The sequence below is a fragment of the Natator depressus genome, chromosome 1 (assembly GCF_965152275.1).
Source record: "Natator depressus isolate rNatDep1 chromosome 1, rNatDep2.hap1, whole genome shotgun sequence".
Classification (NCBI taxonomy): domain Eukaryota; kingdom Metazoa; phylum Chordata; order Testudines; family Cheloniidae; genus Natator; species Natator depressus.
Genome location: NC_134234.1, coordinates 253,353,052 through 253,369,904, shown reverse-complemented (window position 1 = coordinate 253,369,904; position 16,853 = coordinate 253,353,052). Strand labels below are relative to the sequence as shown.

General features: G+C 45.0%; 1 long non-coding RNA gene across 1 annotated transcript in view; it reads right to left on the bottom strand.

Moving 5' to 3' along the window:
- Nucleotides 1-1,347: 1,347 nt before the first annotated feature.
- Nucleotides 1,348-16,853, bottom strand: part of LOC141985650 (uncharacterized) — a 41,695-nt gene continuing 26,189 nt past the window's right edge. The window contains exons 2-3 of the long non-coding RNA XR_012638991.1: nt 9,121-9,265; nt 1,348-1,396 (exon numbers count right to left, since the gene is read on the bottom strand). This is a non-coding gene — a long non-coding RNA (uncharacterized LOC141985650). The remainder of the gene's footprint in view (nt 1,397-9,120; nt 9,266-16,853) is intronic.

Sequence of the window (16,853 nt, the reverse complement as noted above, 5' to 3'; positions counted from 1 at the left end):
CAGATAAGGATCAACAGCACAAAATCACCACCCCAAGAGAACGGGAAGAGCTTGGTTTGTTTAGCCAAACCAAAAGAAGGCTGAGAGCGGATATGATTGCTTTCTATAAATATATCAGAGGGATAAACACTAGGGAGGGTGAGGAGCTATTTAAACTAAAGGACAATTCTGACACAGGAACAAAAGGATATAAACTGGCCAGGAATAAATTCAGGTTGCAGATTAGAAAAAGGTTTCTAACCATCAGAGGGGTGAGGTTCTGGAATGGTCTCACAATAGGAGTTGTGGGGGCAAACAACTTAATTCATTTTAAGGGATAGCTGGACAAAATTGAGTGGGATTGTATGACGGGGTTGCTTATGATGGTTGCTTATGATTGTATGACGGGGTTGCTTATGGTGGGATGTCCCTTCTGGTTTATGTCTTATTTTCCTAAAGCTTATGCTTCAGGACTTCAGCCAATCATCTACAGGGGGCAGGAAGGGAATCTCCCCCCCGCCCCAGTGTATTATGGTGGTTTTTTTGGTCTCCTTCCTCTGACGCATCAGAGATGGCCAAGGCTGGAGGAAATGGGATACAGAGTGGGATGGGCCAGTGCAATGAGGTGACACCAAGAAGTCTTTCTCCAAGGTGCTTGGCTGGACGGTTCTTGTTCACATGCTCAGGGTCTAAGTGATCACCATATGTAGGATTGGGAAGGAATTTTCCTCCAGGTCAGATTGGCAGTGACTTTGGGTTTTTTTGGCCTTCCTCTGCAACATGGGGTGTGGGCCACTTGCCAGGATTATCTGGGTGTCTTTCAATCAATTCTCTGCCACTGCTGGGGGCCTCAAGTGCTGGTGTAGCTCAGACGCTCCTATCTCTGCCTGTGGCACATAATAGTCTAGTCTCACGTGGGCTGTAATGCTTTGGTTTCATTTCCATTGTGTGGGTGCTGTCTGGTGTTGGTGATCTGTGATATACAGGAGGTCACACTATACGATCTGGCTTTCTCTTCTGGCCTTAAGCTCGATGATTCTATACCTGTCACTGGCAGTATTATGGCCAAGGACTGGATGGGCTATGGAAGCTGAATTTGCCTTCCACTCACAGAGTGCATGTACCCAGAGAATATCTCTAAGAGTTTCTCTGAGCTGGAGCATTTCCACCAGTGTTATCAAAGGCAGAAGCTGTAGAGTAGACAGAGTGCAGGCCATATCACCACCATGATGTCTAACCCTAATCAAGGTAGGTTACTCTATACCTAATGCAGGTGAAGATGAAGAAGCAGATAAACAAAAGTGAGGTTACAGCCTGAAAGACTTACCCAGCCTTCTTCATCAAAACCAAAATTGGACTTCGATATCTTTTTCTGAAAGGTGCCCAGATACCATGTTGATGGCTGCTGGATGGGAACCTAGATAAGATAAAAGATTTCCAGACTTGCAAATCAGTTCCTGCAATTATATCAAGAGATAATCTGGACAGATTTTGTCAGGTGCCCTTGGATCCATTTGATTTCACCAAATGGGTAATAAAACAATCAATTATATTAATAAAGTAAAAATAAACTATAAATCTTCAAATTGCTTTATGAATAGCACTATGATTTTTATTTATATTTTTCTAGCATAGTCACACAGTTCATGAGAGGAAAGATGGCCCAGTGGTTCATGTGCTTGCCTGGGACTCAGGAGACCAGGATTCAAGTCCCTGCTTTGCTACAGACTTCCTGTATGACATTGGGCAAGTCACTTAATCTCTCTGTATGAGACCCATGAAGCAATTTAGACACCAGAGTTAGGCTCCTAAATCCTTGTATGCAGCACCACTGTGACCCACAAAACTGCTGCTTGGCTGCTGCCTAAACTCACTTAGTGCCTAACTTTCTGCTGTCAAAGTTCCCTAGGGACCAAAATTTTAGACCCTAAGGCATGTACACTGCTGCCCTACTCTAGGCATCCAGACACCTATCTCCCACCTAAGCCCCAGAATGATGCATGAACCAGGAGCATTTGGCTACCACTCACTTCATAACTCGTATCCTGTTAGTGGGAGCACTGGGGGGCATGGATCAATGTTCACATCACACTCCCCATCAATACCCCAGCCGGGCCAGAGAAGCTAATGATCCAACCAGTGGACCAAATTCAGTGAGGAATCCTGGTCACGTGCCACCCAAGGCATGTTGTGCATACGCTAAGAAGAAGTTGGAGCACTCACTGGGGCTAGAGGAGACCCAGATTCAATTCCCCCTCTCTGCCAGAGTGGGGGAAAAGGAATTGAACAGGAGAGCCCGTCTATAGAGTCATTCATTCTCTCTCCCCACCCTCAAATGACTGTTCTACTGTGGATAAATACTTAAAGAGCACTTGAGCCAGCAAGAGAGTGAGAATGACTCCGTAGTCCACCTGCCTAGGAGATGGGAGACGAAGGGACCAGTCCTCTTGCTCCAATCACTCATTATTTATCCACAGGGCAACAGGACAGACTGAGGGAGCCCTAACTCAGAATATCCCCTAGCTCAGTGTATAGAGCACTCTCCTGAGAGGTAGGAGACCCCTGTTCAAATCTTCTGTTCCCGCTCTGGCAGAGATGGGGGAATTGAACCTGGGTCCCACCTTCCAGGTGAGCGCTCTAACCACTGGTCTAAAGTTATAAGGTGGACACCACCACCACTGGATATTTAGTGAAGAGCAAAGCAGATGCCTAACCCATTCCCACAAGAAATGTCTTAGGTGCTTACGCTGTCTGACTCCCCATGATTGCTTCCTATTCATGGATTGCCAGCAGAGGTAAGTGCCTATCTCATAAGAATATAAGAACGGCCATATTGAGTCAGACCAAAGGTCTGTCTAGCCCAGTATCCTGTCTTCCAACAATGGCCAATGCCAGGTGCCCCAGATGGAATGAACAGAACAGGCAATCATCAAGTGATCCATCGCTGTCGCCCATTCCCAGCTTCTGGCAAACAGAGGCTAGGGACACCATCCCTGTCCATCCTGGCTAATAGCCATTGATGGACCTATCCTCCATGAACTTATCTAGTTCTTTTTTGAACCCTGTTATAGTCTTGGCCTTCGCAACATTGTCTGCAAGGTGGTGCGGCTTAGTACATACTCCTCTCATCAGCATCTCCCATTGGCTAGCTTAGGTGGCTCCCCATCTAGCTTGCTGGCTTTTGTGGATCAGATTCTAAGGTGCCTCTCTCTCCCCGGTCATTGTACAGGGAGCTCAGCTGTCTAACTCAGACTTTGTGGATCACTGTGTTGTTCCTGTGATATTTTTGTTGTTTTGTTTTAAGTGCCTATAAATTACGTGCTGTGACACTCAGCATTGCAATGTGTTGTGGATCCCTCCCTTTGTGCCTCATTTCCCATCTGTAGAATGGGGATAGTAGCACTGTTCTTCCTCCCAGGAGTATTGTGAGGATAAACACATCACAGATTGTGAGGTGCTCAGATACTATGGTAATGGGGGCCATATAGGTGCATTGTATAAGTACATAGTTGATTTGTAATCCAGAACATGAAGCCAGCTAAAGTGTGTAAGAAAACCATGTTGCATGATACTGAATGCAAGCACACTCACTATGGTACAGATCCCATAGCAGTGTAGAGCCCAAAGAAAGAAGTCTGGGTTATGGTCAAGATAAGAGAAACCGAATTGCACATATCAAACAGCTCTCTGTCTCTCTCTGACTAATTAGCGACTAGCATCAACAGGTTCTGGAGGAAGCTCTGCCTACCCCTTCTTCATATCAGGGCTTTAGAGCTGTGCTCCGGCTCTGCTCCAGCTCCAGGCAAAAACCTGCAGCTCCACTGCTCCGGAGCTGCTCCGTGCTCCAGTTCCCGCTCTGCTCCAAAGCCCTGGTTCATATCAACAGTGTCTGTGACGTGGAGCGCAAGTCTGGGGTTAAAGTGTAAGAGAGGTAGGGAAAAAGGAACAGTGCTTCAGATTCTTATCAATTGAACAAAAACAGTAGCCATTATTTGGTCAGGGCCCACAAAAATAATGTTTCTTCCTCCATATACTGGCTCTGCAGCAATGAACACATATATACACTGTCCTATAAGACCGAGATCACTCACTGATGCTGGTGCATAAATGAAGTTGTCTCTACAGCAGAATGTGCGGTGGATAATGCCCTGGTTGCAAAAGTGCCATGGTCATTTCAGATCAACCGGGAAAAAAATAGGTCAGCAGAGGAGAGAGGGAAAATTTACCAATAAGGGTCAAAGGAAGGAGAACAAACATGGTGATGGGAGAAGCTCCATGTTCCAACTTCACCAGAGGCTTTACTAATAAAGGAGGAGGGGGTGTGGAGAAGTGAAAAGCCAGAGTACAGTGCAGTTCGAACTGACTGCTTCCAAATCTAAATGACAGACAGAAAGCAAAGTGACTTGCTCTGTAATATTCTGCATTTGAACCAAAGCACTAGATGGCAGCTGCAGGGAGGCTCCTCCATTTTTAAAGATGCAGTGCAGTGCAGGATGGGTGCATCACCTCTCACACTGATTGCTTCAGGATCACAATGGGACCCCTCCCCATGTAACATACAGCATTGGACAATAGGCTAGGTGCAATAATTGTTATTGTTTTACTTCTGCATACTTCACTGCTGAAGACTGGATGCTGACTTAATGGACTAGTGGTCTGATGAAATGAGATTCATCTGTTCTCTCTTAACCAAGGATATGAGGAAAATGACAATCGCATGCCTCTCACCTCTGATCACAATTAGTTCAAGACAAAGGATGTTCCAAGGTTTTTGTCTCCTTTTCAATGCAAACACATGAGAAATTAAATATTTAAAATCAGCTTTCCTGTCTTCTCCAATTCATTTTAATCTCCTTCATTATTCAATGTACCAGACTCATTCTCCCTCCCCCACCATCTTTGTTCTTCCCTCCACCCCTCTCGGATTCACTTCAATTGCTTATGGCCCCTCCCTGAATAACTGAAAAGTTATTATGCAGGAGACAGCAAGCTGCAGCTCTTTTCCCCAACCCCATGTAGATTGCCAGTTTTGGTTGGAAGTATTCCTGGAGCTGTTTCAGACTTAATCCTGGAGACTCCAGGACAATCCTGGAGGGTTGACAACCCTACATGTCACACTTACTATAAGCAGTACAAAGTTGGGTAGCCCTAAAGATGAGAGCCCCCTCCACCCCCCAGCTAATTCAACTTAGTGAAGGACACTCAAGGAGGGGGGAGTTTACAATCAGTCATGAACATGGGGAAATAAGCGGCTATCAGCAGCGTTAACCTAGAACGGGAGGAAGGATGAGATGCAAGCCTGGGAGACAGCCAGGGTTCTATTCCTAGCCTTGCCACAGACTTTGTGTGTGACCTTAGATAAGTCATTTGATTTCTCAGTGCCTTACTGGCCTTGTGTGTAAAACAGAATAATAGTTACCCTTCTCACAGGGAGACTGAATAAAGCTGGTTGAAAAATGGAGGAACAATTCTGTGAAAGTTCTGAAGCTGTTTCTCGTTCACGAGGTTTGAAATTGAACAATTTTTCATTCAACAAAAATGAATTTTCATTTTCCCCTGTTTCTCTCACTTGGCCACTGAGTGCATAAAATGAAGGATGCCCAGATTTTACCTCCTCCCCAAAGTGCACAGACAGTCTTTTTTTCCTTTTGCCACTCTAGCTTTTCAAAATGTTTTGTGCATCTTTGAAAAGTTACCAAGTAGCAGAGTTAGAGTTTCATTTGAATATTCAGAAAGGTTACAGAGTGGAAAATGGGAAGAAAATAGAAAAATGAGGAAAAAACCCCCTCGGAACTGGGAGAAAGAAAAACAAATTCAAAATATGTGGTTTTGGTTAAAAAAATGGAAAAAATGAAAAACTAAAACTGCTTGCAAAAGTTTTCAATTTTGAAACAAGCCATTTTTCATCAAAGAAGTTGTGACTGAAAGTTTTCAGCCATCTCTAGTTGCAAGTCTACATTCCTTTATGTTTGTAAAGCTCTTTGAGGTTCTTGGATAGAAGGTGCCAGGGAAATACAAAGTATTATTCTTCCCCTATCCTAGGGAGGGCTGTACAGCTAAGGGTAAAGAAGTCAGTGTCTATACTCCCATTGGTGGACCAAGTTAATTGGTTTATAATCTCCCCTGCCCTGATGAAGGAAAACAGAGTGGTCTAAGGCTTTCTCTGCTGAAGGAAAGCCCTGTTCTCCTCTGACACTGAGTACAGAGTACTGTACTGTATAAAAACCCTTCATGAACATGGAGGAGCAGGCACAAGTCATGAGTTTGGATCTCTTTCCCACACCCATTTCTTCAGGCAGACAATAGTGCATATGGGAGCAAGGAGGGGTGCACACCTCTCCCTCCTGAGTCCTGCAGGCCAGTGACAGTGGGTATGCAGCATGGTATGAGGGGTACCACAGACTCCATTCCCTAGGGGTCCTGCTGGCTTCTTCCATCTAGGAGCTGCATACAGAGAGGGGAAATGGCAGCTACCTGGCCTCTTCCACAGTTCTGTTTCTACAGTATCTGGGTTCTCCTTGGCTCTCCATTTTATGACCCTACTTTCCCCCTCCCTCCCAATCACCTCCTGTCAGGGTTGGAACCTTCCAGAAAATGTTTAGTTACAACAGGAGTGTGAGGAACTGACGGAGGAGTCAGGTGAAGAGGTGAATACAGGGGATCACTTGAAAGCATCAGAACAAAAGCATAATAAAGCCTGATAAGATGGGAGGGGAGGTGGGAAAACAGAGACAAAACAAACCGCATAGAAACAAGCTGAAATACATGAAAAATGCATGAAGCATTGAGTAAAACACCACAGCCTTCTGCAGCACATGTGACGCTGTCTCTGGCAGGTAGTTCTATTTTGGTCCCCATTAAGAAACGTCTGTTATAGCCCAGGCAGCTCTGGCTGCTGCTACATAAACTGGGACAGTGTAAATACTCATATTCTGAGGCTCCATCTGCCTTGCAAAATGGATGGAGCACTACGGGGTGGGGAAGCAGCTTACAAAAAAATGCTTCTCTGGGATCTAGGTTTTTAAAATCTATTCAAAAAACCCTTTCCACGTTCACCCGCGCCTGTGCCTTCAGGAGATGGTGGAAGCAGTATTTGCAGAAAATACTTTGCAGATCGTTTCTTCTAGCACGAACGCTGCCAAATCTGTGTTCTTTGTGACTGAGAGATGGACTTTTCTCAACCCTGATTCTCTGCTTTCTGGAGCCGATACCTCACTGGTGGAAGGTGCAACTGAGGGCTAATCCCTTTGACACTTCCCTTGGTCTTTCTCCCTGAAGTCAGTGTTTCAGGACCAGATTTCCCTGTTATTAAAGATAATTAATCCCTTTGTTATCCCCCTTGGCCTCCTCCCTGAAGCTGGCTTCACCACCATGTTGCTCCAATGTTATACTATTGCAGATCCATGGATTTCACCTTGGCGCTTGGTTTCAATGGAGTCACACCAGGGTAAAAATAGATGGCAGTGAATCAGGCCCAATGTCTCAGTGATTTAGGTGAATGTCCTCATTTACCCGCCCTTTCCTGTCCCGTAGAACTGCTGGACTATCTCACTGCTGTGCCATTTCTATGTAATCACAATAACTGTTCTTTCCCTACCACTTTTAACTTTTATTATGAAAATAAGGAGGCCTCTGGGATAAATAAATGCCTCCTTACTTTGACACAATATTAAATACCTCTGGGTTTTTTAATTGAAGTCTGTGACTAACTATAATTCCTGGAAAAAGAATAGCTCAGAATTAGCATTTGTCCATTTTTTTGTTCTTGTTCTCCGCACCCTGTTTTTCTCTTTTTGTTCTAAGCATAGCAATAATGTACTCAAGATGCAAAATGACAGCCATACTAATAAATAATAGTAATGCTTGAACTTCTATCATCTTTTACTAATACCACAAAATGTTTTATGAACACCCATGAGTTTAGCCTCAGACGCTCCTATGAGACAACTACACAAATATTTGTCTCTTTTGACATATGGGGAAACTAAGGCATAGAGGCAAGCTATTTTGTTCAAGGTTGCACAGTGAATCAAGTGGGAGAAGTGGAAATAGAAACCTTGTTTTCCAACCACTCCAGTGCTGGGTCTGAACCATCAGACCAGGCATAATCAGCACAGAGAGAGGATACAAGGAAAACTAATTGCAAAGTCTGAATGCTTACCATGGGAGGTGAGTTATTGCATGAGTGAATAACAGTCCATGTGGTATGAAAGTTTTTTGGGGGGGGGAGTTGATAACTCATATGGAACAAAGCCATTTTTGTCCAGTTGTAATAAATGCAGCATTGTCAACTACAATGCCAACCACAAGCAATCAAAAATTATGAGTCAACCTCCCCCCAAAATCATGAGATAAAAAAATATTTTGGGTTCTTTTTATTGTTTGATTTTTGAGCCTTTAGGATACATTGGGGTCAAATTTTCAAACTTTGCTTTGAAAATAAAAGGGCTAAAATCTTACTTTAAAAAAGCTGGGGTTTTAAGTGAAATGTCAAATATCACTAGATGTGCAATAAAATCAGAGCTGGCAGTGCTAAAACAGAGCACTATATTGTTAAGTAGAAGATGTAGGGTACCTACCAGAAGGACTGTGTGAATTTGTTTTCCCCCAGGTTTTGATCTCAAGTTTGAACGAGCCCCAAAATTAAATGTGGAGCTCATCTGGAAGCTCTAATATTCAGGAACCAGGGCTGCTCCACTGTTTTTGAACCTGTCTGCAAGCCTGGTCTGAATTTCAAGCTTTGAATGAAATTCAGATCTGGATGAACATGGCCCAGTTTCAGGTTTCATAATGAAAGCTACAAAGAGCTGTGCTGACATGGGGCCAACTTCACCATCACCTCGCTCTTTAAATTAATAGATTTCAAGGCCAGAAGGAACAATTCTGATCATGCAATTGGGCCTTCTGCATAACACACGCTGTGCAATTACACCCAGTGATTCCTGCATCAAGCCCCAATAATTTGTGATCAAACTAGAGCCTGTATGAATGATGTAAATTGCTACCACTCTGACACAGCAGTGGTTTATGTGTGTAAGTGACCATACAAGGTGCAGAGCCATAGGGAATCAGACCCAAGGTGCTTTCTATGTGTTCTAGATCAAAGTTCACAGAACATGTGTAGTACAAAGTTGTTGTTACCTTCTTTTCACTTCCATATCCTCCTGACTTTCCTCTGCTTTGAGACGCTTCTCTCCTCTCCAAATAATCCCACAATAATCCAATTAGCAACAAGCTCCCACTGGCTGTGACCACCACTCTCCTTAAAAGTGGAAGAGGACTGCATCTGTGAAATGAACAGCAGAAACAAATTTAATTAGTATCAAACTAACCAACTGGAGTGCCACTCCTTGCAGTGCCAGAGCACAGGGAAAGTGAGCTACAATTTATATGGGGATTAGAACTCTCCAACAAAACAAGGAGAGGAGAAGAAAGAGGGAAACTATGAGCATTTGTGCACTGTAGGATACCATTTTACAGCGAATTAGGCCATGAACTGTGTATATTCACCTCTGCTTAGGGTTGCCAACCCTCCCAGTTTCGCCGGGAGTCTCTCGGAATCGCGCTTTATCTCCCGGAGGCTACTGAAGCCAAACCGGGAGATTTTAGGCTGCTAAAAGTCCGGCACCGCAGTGGGGCTAAGGCAGGCTCCGTGCCTGCCCTGGCCCTGTGCGGCTTCTGGAAGTGGCCGGCACATCCCTGCAGCCCCTGGGGGAGGTGTGGGCAGGGGGTCTCCATGTGCTGCCCCTGCCCCTTGCGCCGACTCTGCAGCTCCCATTGTCCCAGCCCTGAGCCCCCTCCATCACCCAGACTCCTTCCTAGAGCTTGCATCCGCATCTTCTCCTGCACTTAACTCCCTGCCCCAGGCTCAGCCCAGATCCCCCTCCCACACTCCGAACTCCTCAGCCCCAGCCGAAAGCCTGCAACGCCTTCCTGCACCCCAACCCTCTGCCCCGTGAACGTGAGTGAGGGTCGGGGAGAGTGAGCGATGGAAGTAGGGGGGATGGAGTGAGTGGGGCGGGGCCTCATGGAAGAGGTGGGGAAGGGGGCTGGGCAAGGGTGTTTGGGTTTGTGTGATTAGACAGTTGGCAACCCTACCTCTGCTCCACATAATACACAGCTAAACTACCCTTGAATTCTCTCTCTGCGTCAAGGGTCCTACTGCCTTACCCTATGTCTCCATTTGGGCATTTGCAGTTTACTTCCCTGTCCCTGCCTTAAGAAAAGACTATAGAAAGAAAGTTAATGAAGTTAATATTGATTTTTTGGGGGCGGGGGTGGTGGTGAGGGGAGATTGTCTCTAGAAAGCTTATATAACCACCTGGAAAAAAACCTCACCGTCCTTGCTAGTTTCTTTAAAAAGCACTTTATTCTATTTTAATCCCAGAGAAAGAAACACCAAGATACAGAGAGATACATCCTGCATTTCAGTTCCCCCTGGCTGGTGACAATACTTGCTCAATGAGGACTGAAAGCTAAAGACATCTGCAAAGGACATGCTACTTGGAATGTTGAGGTGAAATCGATGCTCATGAAACTGAGGTAACAAATAGCCCAGATGGAAAGACACTATACAAACTTCCCATTCACCGTGCCAGTGCACCTCTGTCCCAGCCTCCTGCTAATTCAATTCTGGGCACCCCACCCTGTTCTACCAATGCACCTAAATCATGACCTGCAGTTCCCCTGCTATTCTAGCCCTGAGAAACGCCCCCTGGCCCAACAGCTCTGCCAGTGCATTTAAATCCTCACCCGCATCACCCCCTGTTAATCCCCTTCCCAGAACCCTCCAGCTCACAAATACAGCCCTGCTAATGAACCTCAGTCCAACTTTGCAGTGCCACCTGACATTATTGTTGCCAACTCTTGCAATTTTATTGTGAGCCGCAGGATATTTGGTGCTTTGCTTAAAGCCCCAGATCCTAATTTTTATTAATGTGATGATGTGAAAGCCTCAGATTTAATTTTAAATTTTATGTTTCTAGCCCTCACAGTTGCAAAGCAAAGCTTGAAAACACGATACATTTCTTTGGACAGGAAAGCGTGTTATGATTTTATTTGACATGTGACCACTTGTTGCCAACACTGGTATTCCTTATGACTTGACTCTGCTCTTTGATTATAAACTTATTCTTGTTTTCACAATAAATACATCTCAGTGCTGTGCTGCTAAGTGAAGTGCTGGTCCAGAGTTGAATCTTACAAGCTGGTGTGTATTGTTCCTTGGGGGACAGGAGGCCCGGTTATTCTGAGAGTGTTCAGTGGATGAGAGGCTGGACGCTGCAGGGAATCCTCCGAGTATTCAGGGGTTGGCGTGTGCCTGTCACGACCTGTATGGAGAGTGTGAGGTCTGCAGAGGCCTGGAAGGCACTGCTTGTGCTGACAGAGGCTCTTGGTTTCAGGAAGCTGACCCACAGCAAGCACAGAGAGGACTGCTTCATGCAAAGGGCAGGTAGTGGTAAGGTGCCTCACAACTCTGGGAGCATCACAGCCCCCCCACAAACAAGGGAGTTATTTGTCCATCACTACAGTGTGTGCTCACACACACACACAAAGTTTTCTATCGAGAGGGAGACGGAGACTCGGGGATGGAAGTTGCCATAGCAACCTCCGACTCTGCAGTTCCAGTCTTATGCAACCATAAGCAGGTTTGGAAGGTGCAGTGGGGCACTTGGCTTATGGCAGAAGATTTGCTTTAGTTAGTTACAGTTCAAAGGAGTGCTGTGGGGTTAAACTGAGGCAATCTGTTTGCCAGAGCTACAGCACTTTCTTCCCGGCACAGCCCTTGCCCTCTTCACTCACATCTCGCTGCCGCTTGCATGGCGGGATTGCAAGCTTGTGTGCGCAACACCCTCTGCTAACAGACCAGCCCTGTTCTTGGAAGGGCATCCAGGCAAGCCATTTCCCACCACACCATCAGCCAAACATGAGCATCCACAGCCAAGTGTCACACCACTTAAACAGGTGCACACAAAAAAAACAAAACCACACCACTGTGGTGAGGCTGGACTGAAATGCTGTCGGACCAGGTGGGTGTGTTACTGCCACCAATCTCTGCGACTGCTTCATTGAAATGCAGCTCTGCAGCTCTGAGGACACAAGGCACAAGGTCTAGGAGTAAACGTGACTGTTTTTCCCTCTCCTTGCCAATTGGAAGCTGGACAATTTAGACACTAAAACAGCAAAGAAGCAGTTTTCGCTCCCCACCCCGCACAAAGGAGAAAGGCAGAGAGAGGCCAGGGACATTTCTCTCCAAGTGGATCTGCTGGAGCATGGTGGTGCCAGCAGCGTGAGCCGTGTTTTGCTTTCTTTGACCACATTTGCTCACTGCATCCTTGGGGGTGTCTGTTCTGTATTTTCAGACATAAAGAACAACCTGCATCTTTTGTTTTAGAGCAGTGATACTCAGACCTCAGTGGTTCAGGAGCCAAATTAGCAATCAGCATTACCCAGAAGAGTCACAGTAGTGTGAATTCATTGTTTCATTTACTATAGTGCTATATATTCCTATTTAAACAGTATGACAGGGTAAATATTTAGCTTCTATATGTAATTCTCACAGCAAAATGACTGACCAAGTATTATTATATCAACTACAATTGGTTAACAGCATAGTAAAAGCCTCCTGACTGGTTAATAATTAAATCACAACGTGTTGTAATATCATGTAGCTAGCTGCAGGAGACCCATTAAAGAGCCACTTGAGGCTCGGGAGCCTCTGTCTGTATCTAGATGAATATTATTTCAGATTAAAGAAAATAAATGGAGAAGAATTCCAAAGTCACCATGACAGAGGGAATACAGTGATTCACTCTAAGGCCCTGCATCTGATCTAAGCTAAAACTGATCTCCAATATGGACAGCCTCAAAATGAAAACACAAGGTGGGTGCGGTCATATCTTTTATTGGACCAATTTCTGCTGGTGAGAAAGACAAGCTTTCAAGCTACACAGAGCTCTTCTTTAGATCTGGGAAATGTACTGAGAGTATCACAACACTGGATATAACCTTAAAATCGACAACCAGGCTGCCTTCTTGGAGATTTAAAGGGACCATACAGAGAAAACAGATTCAGCATAACATTAACACAGCAATGCTGCAAACTCTTGTGATTTTACTGTAAGTCTTGCAATATCTGGTGCTTTTCATAAAGTCCCAGCCTCTAGATTCATATGATTAGAGGAGAATCTCAGCTTTCATTTAAAAAACAAGGTGTCTAGACAGAATGGTTTCAGATAAAAGCTTAGAAATGTGACCCAAGTGTGACAGTTGGACCCCCCCCCACTCTCGGTCCGGGATGCCACCTGATGTGCTGAGGTTTCACTGAACCAGTCTGCTCAACTAGCCTGGGCTCCCTCTCCCTGTTTTGCTGAATCAGGCTTTCCGGCCTCTGGCAGCACACACACGGGTAGGGACTCACCAGCTGTAGACTCACATAGAGTCTGCAAGCAGCTCTCTATGGGGAGATTCAGCTAGGAAGTTGCCCAGCACTCAAGTGCACACCCCCTTTTGGAGAGTAAATCCCAAATAATATTGTCTTGCACTATATAGAAAGATCTGCATAGCGCAAGCTCATAAAAATTCACCCTCTCCCTCAATGTGGAGAGTTATGCACAACTTCTTGCCCCCCCTCCCAATATGAATTACACAATCTGGGTTATGTTATAAACAAGAAATAAGTTTATTAACTATTAAAAGGTAAATTTTAAGTGATTATAAGGGATAGCAAACAGAACAAAGCAGATTACTGAGCAAATAAAACGAAACACACATATTAGGCTTAATACACTCAAGAAATAGATAATAAAATGTAATTTCTCACCCTAAATGTTGTTTTAGGCAAGTTTCAGAGTTTCTGTAGCTTAGAGTTCCAGTTATTTCTCTTTACAGACTAGACTCCTGTCTTAGTCTGGATTCAGCCCTTGCCTTTCCCACAGCTCATTTCCTTTGTCTCTTCAGGTACTTTCAGCAATCTTTCTTCTTGGGCAGAAAGAGTCCTGTTTGCCTTACTCCCCAGCCTTAAATAGAGTTTACATAAGGCGGGAAGCCTTTGTTTCCAGTGGAAAAGTAGCAGCAGTGTCAAAAGTGGTACTTTTTACCAGGTGACATTATCACCTGACCTTGCAGTGTAAAAGCAACCATGAAACCAGGTTTATTTGCAATGTCCACAGGAAGGAACCCCCAGAAGATGGAGGATCCGCATCTTCAAAGACTCATTGTCTTTTTCTTATTGGTCCATTAAGGCTGATTGCTTACTGTCTGGTGGGTGTTCCAAGTATAATCACGGTGTTCCAAGTATAATGGAATTGTTACATAGTCAATATTCCTAATGCCAGATACAGAAATGATACATGCATACAAATCGGATAATCACATTCAGTAAATCATAACCTTTCCAATGATATCTTACATGGGCCATCTTACATAAAATATCTTAATTATGCCATATTCATATCATAAGCATATTTCTATAAAGAATATGGAGCATCACGTCACACCAGGTTCACCCTAGAAGCTCAGAAACCAGGTGATAAATAGGAAGAATCCCCTTTTTTAAAACCTCATTATTGTTAAGCCAATCTCATGATCTTTGGGGACTTGACTCATGATTTTGAATCATAGAATATCAGGGTTGGAAGGGACCTCAGGAGGTCATCTAGTCCAACCCCCTGCTCAAAGCAGGACCGATCCCCAATTAAATCATCCCAGCCAGGGCTTTGTCAAGCCTGCCTTAAAAACTTCTAAGGAAGGAGATTTCACCACCTCCCTAAGTAACGCATTCCAGTGTTTCACTGTGAAAAAGTTTTTCCTAATATCCAACCTAGACCTCCCGCACTGCAACTTGAGACCATTACTCCTTGTTCTGTCATCTGCTACCACTGAGAACAGTCTAGAGCCATCCTCTTTGGAACCCCCTTTCAGGTAGTTGAAAGCAGCTATCAAATCCTCCCTCATTCTTCTCTTCCGTAGACTAAACATCCCCAGTTCCCTCAGCCTCTCCTCATAACTCATGTGTTCCAGTCCCCTAATCATTTTTGTTGCCCTCCGCTGGACTCTTTCCAATTTTTCCACATCCTTCTTGTGGAGTGGGGCCCAAAACTGGACACAGTACTCCAGCTGAGGCCTCACCAGTGTCGAATAGAGGGGAACGATCATGTCCCTCAATCTGCTGGCAATGCCCCTGCTTATACATCCCAAAATGCCATTGGCCTTCTTGGCAACAAGGGCACACTGTTGACTCATATCCAGCTTCTCGTCCACTGTAACCCCTAGGTCCTTTTCTGCAGAACTGCTGCCTACCCATTCGGTTGCTAGTCTGTAGTGGTGCATTGGATTCTTCCGTCCTAAGTGCAGGACTCTGCACTTGTCCTTGTTGAACCTCAGATTTCTTTTGGCCCAATCCTCCACTTTGCCTAGGTCCCTCTGTATCCTATCCCTACCCTCCAGCGTATCTACCTCTCCTCCCAGTTTAGTGTCGTCTGCAAACTTGCTGAGGGTGCAATCCACACCATCTTCCAGATCATTTATGAAAATATTGAACAAAACCGGCCCCAGGACCGACCCTTGGGGCACTCCACTTGATATCGGCTGCCAACTAGACATGGAGCCATTGATCACTACCCGTTAAGCCCGACAATCTAGCCAGCTTTCTATCCACCTTATAGTCCATTCATCCAGCCCATACTTCTTTAACTTGCTGGCAAGAATATTGTGGGAGACAGTGTCAAAAGCTTTGCTAAAGTCAAGGAACAACACATCCACTGCTTTCCCTTCATCCACAGAATCACTTATCTCGTCACAGAAGGCAATTAGATTAGTCAGGCATGACTTGCCCTTGGTGAATCCATGCTGACTGTTCCTGATCACTTTCCTCTCCTCTAAGTGCTTCAGAATTGATTCCTTGAATGCTTGGGGTTGGCCAACCCATTGACCACTACAGGAAGTGGAGGTGTAGGACTTTATAGGCATGACATATGCATAAAGCCTTCTCTCTCCTAATTGTAATATCGTAACATCCCTCAGTGCAAAGGGCCTGCCAAAGACACCCTGCTTTCAGTTATATATTCAGTGAACATGGCCAACTTGCTGACTGGATAAGCCATCAATCCTTTAAGCAAGGGTCAGTCCTAGAGCAATATTGTGTATTTGCATGAGGAAAACCTTCTGGTCTCTCCAGTGTAAGTGGTGATTCCACCCAAAGTTTTACCTGCGAGCAGGTAAGGATCTTTTCCATTACAAAAATAATCACTAGCCCATGGGCTAGGACATTTTGTCAGCACTCAGACATGGGCATTTACCAGGGTGGTCTCTGTAGTTAAACCCTACAGCAACGCTGCACATTGCAAAGAATTTTTGGGTATTTCCAGGCCGTGGTTATACTCTGCAGGGAGAGAGCTGACAGAGAGGACTTGGCAAGCTGACATAGGCTGCTCTGGAGATGTAAGTCCACATGTTCATCTAAACAGAGCAGCATTAAACAAACTGTCAAAAGCGTCCAATAACAGCTCGCAAAAATCCCCCAAGCCCATCACAAATGTCAGCTGAAGGGGGAAGTGAAATTAAATGTATGCAACACCGCAACCTGACCTAGGTGCGATGGCCTGAGGAGAAGCTAATGGAAAGGGAAGGAGAGAGAGATCAGCACATGGGAAGGGGTGAGGTGTGAAAGCAAAAAAAAAAAAAAAAAAAGAGAGAAATGCAGCTGTTTTTAAATTCCCCATTTCCTTGTTTGAGTCCTGTCTCCGGGCCAACACAGGTGGGGACTCAAGGAGACATATCTCATTCCTTACACAAGGGGGCCAGTCTGCAATAGACCCTACTCTCCATGGGGAGCACGTCATCACCCTATAAGGGCAAAGAGGGGTGAAAACCAT